Below are 7849 nucleotides of genomic sequence, written 5' to 3'. Positions count from 1 at the left end.
GAGACTGAGAAGTGATACAAACATCCCAGGATWTATCTGCCCAGGCGGGAAAAGAATTAATTAAGTTGAAGGGGAAACCTGGCAAAGATCAACTCCACAGGAAGTGGATATGAATACATGTAGAGCTGGCTTCCAGCCATCAGAGCAGGGATGCTTTTGAAGACCTTTCAAAYATAAATAGTGGAAGAGAGAAAACATGCTGCTCACACTTAGTTTGAAGCCAAAGCCCCTGCAATAGCGAGGCTCAGGCAGAACATCCCTCTGTGGGACCAGCAGTGCTGCAGGTCACAGCACTGCACACAAAATCCTGTGATCTGGACAACGTGTGGTCCATGAATGCAACGGGAGCCAAGATCTCCATGCTGCTGAAGTGGGAAACACTCACCAAGAGGCATCTGGATAGATCCTCCTGAGCATCCTCTCATTCCTGGCACCAGAAATCTTCTTGTGCCAAGAAATTAAACTGGAGRTGGTCCCTACCACATCCTCAAACACCATTGTTGAACTCCCACAATTTACAAGCTGGTCATTCTAAGGCAGGAGATGGGAAGCACTTTTATCCTCTAAGGGAAGGGAGCATTCTCTTGAGTTGACGTTTTCCAGGTAGTTTGATAAAATTGTCAGTTTTCCTGCCAAAGTCACACAGCTGCCACGAATACCTTTCGTGCCACAGAAAATTCTTTCTAAATGCCCCAGATCTGTAAGAGGGGGGGAGGCAGGGAGAGGGAGAGGAGACAATCATAGCTCCAACCCACTCCTCTGTGGTACAGAAGCAGGAATTTGCTCTCCAACWGGAATGTGGCTGCTTATTAGGGCCACAGAAGCGGAGAGGCTGCATCTGTAATGTTTCTGTCAAAGCAAATGAGGTCATTAACAGACGAGTTCAGTGATGGAATTGTCTCTTGTAGTATTTATTATATGGTCCTTTTCCTGACACCTCCCACTGAGAGAATATTAAATATTTAATGCACAYCAAGGCTCTGCTCATTTTTCATTCCCACTTCAGCATTTCAAGTTGGCTCCAATCTGCTGCTAGCTATAAAGTTGACTGGACAATGGACCATAATGAATTAACTCTTTGGAGGCCACTGTAGCATTTACAGGACTGCCAAAAGTCTGGGTGCTTTATCATCTCTGACTCCAACGTGTGCTCTAGAATTCAATCCTCAATTCATTAAAACAAAGTGTGGGGAGGAGGGTGAGGGTGGAGAATTTGGGAAATAGGTTTCAGGGACCATACATAAATAAATAATGAAGGGGGAGATGGAAATGTTAGCCTGTCAAGGTGACAGGGTTTATTTACTCATCATTTCAGGAGTTGCCATCTTCAAAAATGAAGGTTGTTCCTGTGGAACGGTCTTCAAAATCCTGAACCACTGATTCTGGGATGGAAGGGGAAGAAAGATATTTGAGAAACAGCCCACGGTGCTGATTTTCACAAATCTAAAACTGATCACCAAGAAAAGCAGAGGAGGGTGTTTCCCAGGGCATGGTGGGCGCTGTCCGTCCGGTCAAGAAAAGACAAAGCTGGTCCTGCCTGGTAGCAGAGCTCTCCCAGGATGTCCATAGCTTTAAATGTCAGCCTGAATGTCTAAACTTTCCATTGTACCTCAGAAAACCAAATTAAAAAGTTTGGTTAACTGGTGCTCAGGTGGAGAGGGCCTGTCTGCTAAGGACAAGCTGCTCTGTGAAGCTTTCATCAGATCTGGGGCTTACAATAACTAGACTTCCTTATCACACCCCTTTTCCCAAAAAGGGCAAGTCTAAGCACAAAACTACATGGATTTGATGTGTACAGGCTGCTGGAGATTTGGTTCTGTTTTAAGGGACCATCAAGGTGGCATCTCTCAGGGTTACAGCTGAGAGATGAGGCTTCAGCACCTCGATTCCCTCACACATAAAGGTATTTGCAAGCGCATTTTTCCTGGAAAAATATTGCATTTATTTACTGCTCCTCTTCCAGCTTCCTCCAGCATCAGCAGGCCTGCAGAAACTCTCATGCCTGTGGAGCCAGGACCACACTGAGCAGAGAAAGACACRAAAATACAATCAGGCTGTTTTCACCCGCRGGRCAGAAATGTCAAGGAAATCCAACCRCCACACAATTTTCCTTGAAAAGAGATCCCCTGGCAAATTACTCCTGGTTTTAGACTTACAAGCTCCCATTTCCTTATCTGGTTAACACTATCTGGCACTTTTACTGAGATACCAGGAAATCTGATTCCTGCTCGTGGTGTGAAAGCAACCTGTATGTGCTTGACCTTTCTAATGTTTTTTAATTTGATTGGGTGGCTGTTCCCATATTTCCTTGTCACCAGCCCTAGTAATCTGAGAGGCAGAAGTGGAAAAGACAGCCAGTAAAAATACAAGCAAACACAAGTGGGAATTACTTGAGGCCTTAGGATGCCAAAATTACTCAAAGCTGCATCCTCGCTCAAAGCCAAAGCTCAGCTCAGCTCACGGCTGGGGCTGTCCACAGTGACCTTTCTGTGTCACCCCAGTCTTCATTCCAGGCTCAGATCCTGGGTTCAGGTTGGAGTTCTTTGTTAATGAGCTTTCAGAAGTGTGATTTTTAATTCTGGGGGTTTTTTTTACTGTTTCTGTGCCCAGTAAGAGCCCAGTTACACCAGTATAACCCTGTCTATCACAGGAAAAAAAGGAAAAGCTACACAGTGTATTGGTACCAGCATGTTAATGCAACAAATGCCAATTACAGAGGTGCCTTAGGTCTGCCTTGTGACCATTCTGCCTTAAAATTGGGACTGTTTGAAGGAATAAAACTAACCTGGGCAAAACCAGGTGTGTCAGTGAAACCACTTTTAGGCTGCTYTTGTTCTGCCTCCACGTGCTGATGAAAGCTTGGACAAGTGCACAGTCCTTCTGCAGAGATACTGCTCTTCTCTGTGGAGTTTCCCCATCTATGGAATAGGAGCAGTGATGAGGGGAAACCATAACTTGGTACCTGAAGGCACCAATAACAGGTTCATGAGAGGGCAAGGCAAATTTAGAAAGTTTATTTCTAAACTTCCTTGTCAGTGCTTTCTGCTCTCAGACTCCCAAATACCCAAATACCCTGAATAAATCAGCTCTCCACAATTAACATTCTTCCAGTCCCTGCACCAGGAATCCCACAGAAATGCCACACATTTCCTCCTAAGCCCTTGTGCCACACAGGCATTTCACTTCTTACGGACACAGGTTCTGTGTTTGACAGCATCTCCTGCTGTCCCTGGCCAAGGGAGGACACAAACASTTGTTCCTGACAACTGAGCAGTGTCATCCCAGAAGGAGAAGCCCTGTTTGTTTTTGTTTCCTTTCAGCAAACCTATCCCCACAGATCRATTCCAGCCGGGCACTGAGTGCTGGTAAATAAGCCTGCAGTGGCTGTAGCAGTTGGCATTTTCAAATATTCATCTTTTCAGACCATGGCTTTTTCTCCCCCAGCCCCTTAGCAGAGAGCTTTGCTCTTCCCTCTGCCCAAATTGTCTGCTGTAAATACTCAGKTTCTGACTTAAAATATCTCCTTTTCACTCCAGTGACTGTATACAGACAGACAACAGCACAGAACCACCCAGATCAGTGCATGTCATGGCAGCCGTTCAGTTTTATTTATTTATGAGGATTTGGCCATTTCTTYCTCCAGTCATTAATGAAGTGCAGTGAATTTGAATGTGTGCAGCTGAAAATGGCTCCTAAAGGAACCCTTCTGCTGGTGGAGGGGCTGCTGGGCTTCCATTGTGTTTCAGTCAATGCTTTGAGTGAAAAAGAAGTGAAAAAACTTCCAATCTTACGGAGAAAGGGTGAGAGAGTGGGAGTGTTCAGCCTGGAGAAGGYTCCAGGGAGAGCTCAGAGTCCCTTCCAGTGCCTAAAGGGGCTCCAGGAGAGCTGGAGAGGGACAGGGGACAAAGACACAGAGGGACAGGACAAGGGCAGTGTCTCCAAACTGCCAGAGGGCAGGGTTAGATGGGATATTGGGAAGAAATCCTTCCCTGTGAGGGTGGGGAGCCCTGGCACAGGGTGCCCAGAGAAGCTGTGGCTGCCCCTGGATCCCTGGAAATGTCCAAGGCCAGGCTGGACAGGGCTTGGAGTGATCTGGTCTAATGGAAGCTGTCCCTGCCCATGGCAGAGGGTGCAACCAGATCTTTGAGGTCTTTTCCAACCATTCTATGATTCCATGACAAATAAGTATTCTTTCCTTCATTTCACCCCAAAACASCCTCTAGGTCAGTCCTGCCAAAGAGGGGCAGAGAAGTGCCCTGTTCTCACTCAGATCAGCAGCACATCTTTCCTCCTCTCTTCCCCCAACCCCTTTTTTTGTCTTTTCTTTCCTCTCTGGCTCTTGAGCACTGATGCAAGAATTTCAAGCAACATCAACCCTGGTGCAACTCCATTTGATTTACAGGCAGCTGGAGGCGATTCTKTGCCTGCCATCATCTGAATGGCAGATGTTATGAAGGTTCTGCTCTTGCCTTGACAAATCTCAGGTTAAAATAAAGGTGGTAGAGACCTTTAGACATGAGAGCAAGTCACAAGGGAGGAAGAATCTGGAAAGYTCCCCTTGGATTTAAACTGTAGGGACACCAGGCATGGGCTGCATTTCAGTAAATAACAGCACTCCTTTAGTAAAAGTTACTGAAACTCAGCATAAAATTTTATATAAATATAAAAGTCTGCATTTAAGTGGGGAAAGGGACATCCTTAATTAAAGACAAGAATGTTTTCACTTAAGATACTCTGGCTTGTCTGCTAACAGGCTTGCTCCTTGAAACTCACAGGTAATCTTACTCCTGATCACCCCTTCCCAGCTCAGCGGTCATACAGCCATTTTCCAACAGATTCTGGCAGGATCAATGCTGAAGCAATACTGATTTCTTACTAAATATTGTTCCTGCTTTTTTTTCCCATGTAMACCTACAAAACACTTTGCAGGACTCATTTCCTTGGGTGTCTGTAACGGAAAACAGCCAGGGGTTGTGACGCTGCGATTTTCTATCCTGTTTGAGGAATTTCAGTATTGTCCCCACTGAAACAGTTGCATTTGGAAGTTGTCTTCTCTTTCTGTTTCATTTGGTCAGCACCAGGATGGCTGGTATTAATGATCAGAGCTCCCATCCAAACCTCAGCTGGTGTGGTGTGACTGAGGATCTGCTCCTGCATCTGCTCCCTGGTTCCTCAGCATCCTAAAGCACGGAAAGGTGGCAAAGTACAGGACTTATCACATGTGACAAAGCATTATAAAGTGATTTGTGGCTGCTGRGGAGCCCTCCCAGGACTGCAGGGCTGTGGCTGAAACCTTTGATCAGCTGTATCACCCCTCAGAAAAGAGGGACTGGTGCAGGGGTGGGGAAGGTGGCAGCTCCAGGGCTCCCAGTCCCATGGATCCACTTTGACCTTGTGTGAGTCAGACCTCGGTTGTGATGGCTGTAAAAGAGTGATAAGACTATTTACTGCACCGTGCTTGAATATAGAAAGTGTCAAGGATCACYCTGATTAATGACAAGGTGATGTCAGAGGGGATATCACTGCATATAATAAATCAGATTTTTTTTCATGCGGGTTCATTTGGGTTACAAGCTGCAACTTGCCCAGAGCCCTTTTGTGATTTTACATGAATGGAAGTGCTCAGTCACTGCTCCACTGAAATGGAGAAAAAATTCTGGGACATCAGGAGGGGCAAGAGACTGCCCAGGAAGTTGCAGCCCTAATCCCCTTTGGTTCCCTCAAGAGTCAGATGGACARAGAACACCTTCCAGTGACTGAGAGATGAAGCTTTGGGAAACCAGACAGCCAGCTCAGCCTCCTCAGCCAATGGAGGGGGGATATGAGATGTGAGTGATGTCAAACAGCATTTACAAAAATCAGCTGTGGTCCAGCTGCACAGCAAGCAGGGCGTCAGCGCTGGGAGCCCAAGCTCCCAGGACATTTCCTCTGTGAGCTTTGCCTGAGATGTGATGTTTGGGTTGACCTTGGCTTGGTCTCCCTGCTGTTCCCACTGTCCAGAACACCACTGTGGTGGTGCGGCTGTATTTTGCATCCTCCTCAGTGAGGATGCACAAAGGATTTTACAAATTCACCACACAAACCCAAACCTGGGACTTGTCAGAGGGGATATGGGACAGTACTTGTTCAAAGCTTGCTGGAAACCAATTAAACCCTCCAAAAATATTTGAAGAGAGGAACAGACCCACGTAGACCATGAGCCCATAAGGACTTGCAGGAAGAAAAGTATTTTTTATAAATCCAGCTGATATTATCAGAGAAAACTTTGAGGAACACAACTGCTCCTRTTGTGCACAAAGCAGAAAATGTGAGGCTTTAGGCAATGGGATCAAACCTTATCCTGAGGGCAGGATTGGGCCCCAGAGCACCCTGCTGTGCTCTGAACTGGCTGTGTGATGGTTCATTGTTTGCCTCGGGGTCCCAGTAACTCGGGGAACCATTTGGCTTTGCAGACAGAGAAGGGAATCAAACAGTTGAACCCTTAGTAAACACGCAAACACAACTGGTTGTCTTTGATGATTTGTTAGCTTGGACCTGAGCCAGGAGACTTGGGGATTGCAGAGCAAGTTCCTAGAGCTCCACAGATGACATGCAGAGCAGCAGATCACAGTCGGGATGAGTGAAACTTGTTATCAGCTGGAGAGGCAGCCAGCAGGTGGGATCTTCCTAAAATATCTCCTGCCCATTTCCAACCTGGCAATCTTGGCTGAACCTGAGTCACCTACTTAATAAAAATTCCATATTCAGTCCATAGAAATGCTTCCAGCACAGTTAGATCAATTTCCTCTAAGTAGCAATAAATGTGTTTTCCTTTAAAAGGCCAACACAAGCACATTATCACAGCCCATAATCCCCTTTCTCTCTATTAGCTCAAAGTACATCCTAAAGGCCAAGGGTCGCAGCTAAAGACTAATCAGTCTCATTAGCCTGTCTAATTTATCTTAACTAGAGGGACACAAACACACTAAAACTGTTAAGGAGACTTTTTGATCAGGATATGGGAGTCATTCATCAGGGTCCTGCAGCTTCCCGAGACAGGAGGGCGAGAAACCACCCAGGGACAAAGCCATTCCCCAAGGAAGCTCTGCACCAAGGCACACCCAGGCAGGCAGGATGGGGCAGAAACCCTGCYCTGTCCCACCAGGCAGCATCCCAGCAGGAGAGGGGGAAAGATTTGGAAAAGCATCTCCTYCTTGTTCTCACCCTCACACCATCCAGCAGCTCTGTGTCTTCCTTGCTCGAGCTCTGCTTTGGCACTGCAGGCGCCTGCAGGAGCTGGGAAGGGTTGGAGCCCAGCTGGTTAAAGTTTAACCTGTCCCCAGCTGTGTCAGCCAGCTCTCTGGCTTGGGAACAGCAGCTGCCCCTCCTTCTCCCACGGGCATCACTCTCCTGACAGCTCCCRGCTCACCCCATCCCTGCTGCCCCACCAGGAGGATGGAGGAGGATGATGAGGGACACAGTATTCAAATCCAGCAGCAAGCAGCATGAAAAGGGGGGAAAATGAAGCAAAAAATGAGCTCCTGTGGTGCTAGGAAGTAGTTTTGTCTCTGGTTATCCAGATAGGTGTTTTAGATGCTCCAGCCCAACAAGAGAGCCCTGCTCCTGATCATCACTATGACCATTAGTGGTCAATGTGAATGCCCTCACAAACACTGACCAGAATTATTGCCAGGGCTCTGTCTGGGCTTTAATAGCCAAAGGCAGCAAAGCAAACCCTGAGGCTAATTTCCAACCCCAAGACTCCAAACCACACTTTCATGCTGGAGGCTCCTGGCTGGGAGGAATTTCAGAATTTGTGCTGCCTCCACATCTCGGTCAGCTGTAAAAGGCAAGATTTTCTGCTAAGAAA

At 46.9% G+C, this 7849-nt stretch overlaps 1 long non-coding RNA gene across 1 annotated transcript; it reads right to left on the bottom strand.

Moving 5' to 3' along the window:
- Window positions 1-1906: 1906 nt before the first annotated feature.
- On the bottom strand, window positions 1907-7262 carry LOC130580716 (uncharacterized). Its single transcript, XR_008966146.1, has 3 exons — window positions 7204-7262; window positions 2786-2918; window positions 1907-2021 (listed from the first exon to the last, which is right to left on the bottom strand). It is a non-coding gene; the product is annotated as an uncharacterized LOC130580716 (long non-coding RNA).
- Between the last annotated feature and the right edge of the window lie 587 nt (window positions 7263-7849).

The sequence above is a fragment of the Malurus melanocephalus genome, unplaced genomic scaffold (assembly GCF_030028575.1).
Source record: "Malurus melanocephalus ecotype Western Australia unplaced genomic scaffold, MMel_1.1 scaffold_356, whole genome shotgun sequence".
Taxonomy (NCBI): Eukaryota; Metazoa; Chordata; class Aves; order Passeriformes; family Maluridae; genus Malurus; species Malurus melanocephalus.
Note: the sequence above shows the minus strand (reverse complement) of the source record. Positions and strands in the feature narration are given on the sequence as shown.